Source organism: Lytechinus variegatus, chromosome 8 (genome assembly GCF_018143015.1).
Source record: "Lytechinus variegatus isolate NC3 chromosome 8, Lvar_3.0, whole genome shotgun sequence".
NCBI lineage: Eukaryota > Metazoa > Echinodermata > Echinoidea > Temnopleuroida > Toxopneustidae > Lytechinus > Lytechinus variegatus.
Genome location: NC_054747.1, coordinates 8,623,682 through 8,629,077, shown reverse-complemented (window position 1 = coordinate 8,629,077; position 5,396 = coordinate 8,623,682). Strand labels below are relative to the sequence as shown.

The 5,396-nt window shown below is 34.8% G+C and overlaps 1 long non-coding RNA gene across 1 annotated transcript; it reads left to right on the top strand.

Moving 5' to 3' along the window:
* Window positions 1-490: 490 nt before the first annotated feature.
* On the top strand, window positions 491-5,154 carry LOC121419929. Its single transcript, XR_005970665.1, has 5 exons — window positions 491-789; window positions 2,034-2,132; window positions 2,878-3,039; window positions 4,094-4,367; window positions 4,750-5,154. It is a non-coding gene; the product is annotated as an uncharacterized LOC121419929 (long non-coding RNA).
* The last annotated feature ends 242 nt before the right edge of the window (window positions 5,155-5,396 follow it).

The following is a 5,396-nucleotide window of genomic DNA, read 5'->3' as shown; positions in this document are numbered from 1 at the left end:
ACGGGAGTAGGCCTACGTATGATTTATTATAAAGAAAATTATTACAGTAAAGACAAAGTACGGAAATGGGATGGCAATTGTTACTGTGTGAAAACATGAGTAATTCGGTTCATGCAACCATGATTGCATATAAAGCCTAGCAAAGTCATAAGAAAATGAGACTGGTTTAAAAGGCATCTTATTCATTATAACTATGGATTAAACAAACAAGACAGTGTGGATGTTGTTAGAATCTCAGATATAAACCATAACACATCGTTGATTACATGTGTTAAACTTTTTTTTGTTTAGATTCATGAATATTATTTATTGCCAGATTCCATATTGACATCTGAAAGAAAGTACTGTTTACCTCATTGCGAAGATTTCATTCTGTTTCTGGTATAACGTTTATGGTATCTTTTCATAATATTACAATATCAATTAATTATATATAGGCCCGAATTCACAAAGGTGGACTAAAGTTATACCCGGGGTATAAAACGCGTCATTTGACGTCATTGTAATCCATGGACTAAAGTTAGTACCTAGGTACTAACTTTTGCGATTCACAAAGGTGGACTAAAGTTATACCGGGGTATAAAACGCGTCATTTGACGTCACGATTTAGTCAGCTCTTTGGGGTGGACTAAATCGGTGGATTAAAGTTAGTCCACGGTTTTAACCAATCAGAGAGCAGCATTGCGGTTGCAGAAAAGTTTGCTGCAAAAAAAAGTTTTTTGGACGGAGACGAGATTCGGTGTGATCGGCTTATCTAAAGCTTAAAATTTCACGACTTCGACCGAGATTGTAAGTAAATTACATAATTTATTGGAGCTTAAATCATGACGGAGAATTCAGTTCCATCTGTAACTATCATTGATAGCTTTAACTTTCCAAAAAGTGTACTCGAAAACTTGAAATGGTATCTTAATCATTGTTATCGTCGCGTCTCTAAGCTGCTCAGTCCCAGCCATGTATTTTTGTGTGCGTTCTTGGTTATCAGATGAGCAGTGCAGTGCGAGACGCAATTAGCAGTCACACTCACAGGCGAGGTAGGCGTGATTGAAAGGCCGATACTAGTTATGCCAGGCAGTGATTTTGAGTGATTTTCGATTTTGTGTGATTTTCATGGAATTTTTGTTGTCTACGATACCCCTGCCAACACAATACTGTGCATCGAATTTTGTCTGAAAAGTGAATCAAGACCAAGGAGAGCAGCGATAAAAATAAATTTAAAAAAATTCTAACATTACAAATACAAGAGCCGGTCTAACCGTACGTTAGACATTCTACCCTGGGCTGGCTTTGCCTTAGCTTGGATAGATGGCCAGGCTTACCTGGTAGCCATGTTAGAGTTAGTCCTACAACATCGTTGGAGTAAAAAAAAAAAGGGTCAACTCGAGTCTAAGGCTAAGCCCTGATTTAAATATTTTTGGAAAAAAATGTTTTAAAAAGATTGGGTTCCACTCACCACTGTTTACTCCAACAGCTGTATATGAACTTAATTTTAATATGACTTTGATTTTACTAAAACTAAGTTTTACTTACCTTCGGCATCGCATTTGCGATCACTTCTAGATTTACGGTGTCGTCAAAACAAAAAATAATGGAAATCCTAGGCCTAATTGAATAATTTGAGTAATTCTAACTGAGGTCTAACTTTGAAAATTCTATCTTTTGGGGGTTATTTTCTCTACCCCACTCTCTTTGTTTCAAGTATTTTTTTTCACAAGGTGTCCTTCCAATGTTAAATCCACACGAGACCGCACATAACTACAAGTGCATTTGATCTTTAGTTCTAAACATTTGTAGTAGACCGATAAATAGGTTGATTTCTGTCAGAGATATGCTCCCCTGAGACTTCATGTGGCTCCGCAGCATCCCCTCTCACAAAAAAATCAGAAAATGTTGAAAGACTCCTTTGAAACAGCGGATTTTATCATTCTACAATTGTACCTGCTTTTTACTTTTTTCTTTGATATAAGGCCTAGTACATTGCAGTATGATTGATGAATAAATATTTTTTCATTCTTTTTTTTCTTCCATATCAGAAACAGACCATACTCGGCAGATTGTGAGATTGTGATCAATCAAGACGGCAAACATGGCTCACATTTTTGAACTGCTGTGCCTTCTTGCAACAGAGTGAGGTATGTCTTATCAGTTCATATTGAAAAAAATTAGATATCATTAAAATGACATTTTGCATTTAGTGTTATTTCTGTGATTTGAATTCATCTTGTAATTGTTAATGTATCATGTATGTTACTTTTTCATTCTTGTCATAGTAATTGACAAAAATGAAGAGGGGGGGGGGGAGGGACCTTGCTTGTATGTTATAAGCATATGTGTACTGGTCACTAGCTTTTTTTAAAGGCTTGTTGATCTCCAATTAATCCTGACATTTTGTTGAATATTTATTTAAAAGAGAGAAAAAAGCATAGTCAGTCTTATGAATGCCAGGGGGGGGGTGGATGTAGAATAAAAAGTTTGATGAGACTTTGATGAAGATTCATGAAAATATGTTATTCGAAAGTCACTCGCAAGCAATACCCTCTTTTTGTGTAAACAATGTTCCATAAAATTAGTGCCTTGCCTTCACTATTCAAGCCAATTGAAAGTGATTCAGCATCTCTTAGACGCGCATGGTTTGATCAATGATGATGATCAGCAACAATTGGCAGTTTTCTTTCTTCACATTTAAGAGTACATGTAGGTAAATAGAAAAGCTACTCATGACAATTAGACATTTTTATCCTATCTTTCTTTAGGGATTTCTGTATAATCTTTGACATTCTGTTCCTCACTTTAAACACTTTTGAATTAAATGAAATTCAAAGAGTAAATTGCCCATTCATGATGACTCTTCAACACAATCTTTCAACTTCCATGCAGATTCAGCAACACATAGGAAGACCACAGCATGGATTAAGAGACAGGAAGAATCCATTTGAATGCTACAAGGATGAACCTTTCAGAGTGGGCTACCAACAGAGAGAAACGACACATTGCCTGACATGTTACATGTTTTGACAGGACTTTGTTTTTATGCCATTGGTGAGTTTGCATATGCGAACTATAAAGCAGAAGGTAATTGGGGGGGGGGTCAAATTATGTTCTATGAAAGCGATTCTCCAGGCCAAAAATAATGAGATTTTTATAAAGAAAAATTCGGCTCGCAAAAACCATCAATATTGGATGGAGAATTATGAATTGATTCAATTTTAAAGTTTTACATTACTTGGGGGAAACAGTTCTGTGTATCCTCATGAATATGCAATATTCACATCCCCACTTGTTCTCTAGTGATTTGAAATTATAATCGTTCATTTTTTTCCTCCAGGAATGTAAAAATGTGGTTGACTGCTGATTATATATTTAAGATAGTTATTGCGAGTTCAGAATAATGTAAGGATCAAGGGTTGGAAGTATCTAGTCATGAAAATTAAGTTTTATGTTTTGCATAGCATGCAGATTTTCCATTAAGTAATTGTCGCCAGAGCAAATATCGTGGAACCCTTGTACATTCATGTATGGAAAATGTGTGGATGTGACATCATCAGGCCACTTCTTGCATATTAATGATAACATGCACATGGTTTACAGAAATGATTAATGCAAAACCTAATATAATTCATCATCCAAATTGTATGATTTTTGTTTCTGCTTTCAGTCAGGAGTACAGGGGAGGGGGAGTGTTGGGGTATTTCAGAGAAAGGTTTTTGTGGAAATGAAACATGTAACCCTTTGGGTTGCAAATGGATGGGGATTTTATTTTTCTCTCATTTTTTACAATGTAGCAACATTTTTTAATACAAATATGTCATTCAAGTGGGAAATTATCATGAAGGATGGTTTATAATCACCCAAAAAGAAATATTGGTATGTCATTCCAGCTTAAGAGAGATATTCTCCATTTTGCATGGATTGTTATTGCAGTAGATTTTTTTTTAGTGAATCTAAGAAAAATCTCTTTAATCAGTTCCAGTGCATCATAAACATCAGCTCATAACAGAAGCACAATGTTTGCAAATGTAAATGGTAAAGTATCAATTGGCTTTCATATCAATAAAGCAATTACACAACATCACTTATCATTCATTAACTAAAGGTACCTTTTAGAAGATGCAAGCAGACAAAGCAACTATATCATAGTCATCCGTGTGCAGAATCATCAAAGATTTTTCTGAGGCAATGGCAAGGAGTAACAGTTAATGAAGTGTCCGATGACGAGAAATTCAAACCACCCAGCGACAGTTTGATGATTGCTACAGGTTTCCAAGAGTCGTAGGTGCTATCGATTGGGGCCATGTCTACATCAGGAGTCCTGATGGGGAACAAGCCCTGTACTTAGCAGGAAGAACAGGTCTTCTGTAAATGTATAGGTTGGTATACACACTCAGTTTTCAATTTGATATTCTCTGTATTCAACACCTACTAGATGTATGTGATAATGAAGAAAACATATATTGGCCCCTACTACATACTGTATTTAATCAAATTTCAATCTTGTTGGTCAAATTTTCTTGTAATTTTATACTCTTTATATGTGAAATAAGACAATTTTAAAGATTTCACAGAAGAAAAAAATATATAGATAATCTGCTAACTTTCATATTGCAGGAGAAATGAAAAATAGTAAAAAAAATGCATTTTTCTCTTCAGGTAAAGGGGGTATTAATTGCTTGATCAATGAAGATATATTTCCAGAAAGAATAACGAAGAGCAAATTTTTTGATATTCATTTTGTTTTGATCCTTATTGCAGGTATCCGTTGCTCCTCTCTTTGATGAATTCCTGCCTGCATTCTGTTGTCAATAGAAAAGGACCATGTGCTTCGGGTATTAAGCATTCCATTGGATTATCTGTGTATGAAAGTGGACACTTGCGATCACAAAATGGTAGCTTAGTTGATAGGATGTATTCATGAATTCCGATTTATCAGTAGTGATCAAATGACCATCTTGCTTTTAAAAACCCAAATTCACAACATTTTTCTTGTTTGACAAAAGGTTTGGGATGTGAATTCCAGGAAATAAATGACACACACGATGGGCTAATGTATAAGCAGGGATGTGAGAGGTATAAGCAACATTTTGCTCATGCTTAACTAAGTTTGGCATGAGATGGTCTTGGTCATTCTTATGATTCAAGTCTATTTTTATACCATTTTTTTTAAACAACAATCAATGTTTGAAGCCTCATGATTTCAATATCAAAACCTCTTTGTTAATTAAATGGTCATATTTCTAAGCATATGCAGCTTCCTAATTTATCAAATTTAAATTATATAATATCATTTTTGCTGAATATCCTTTTTTTCCACCTGTTTTCATAGGCACTAAGATACATTTCTGTAGTAAGCACTATATATATACATTGCAAGCTATTATCATTTGTTTGATATTACTATT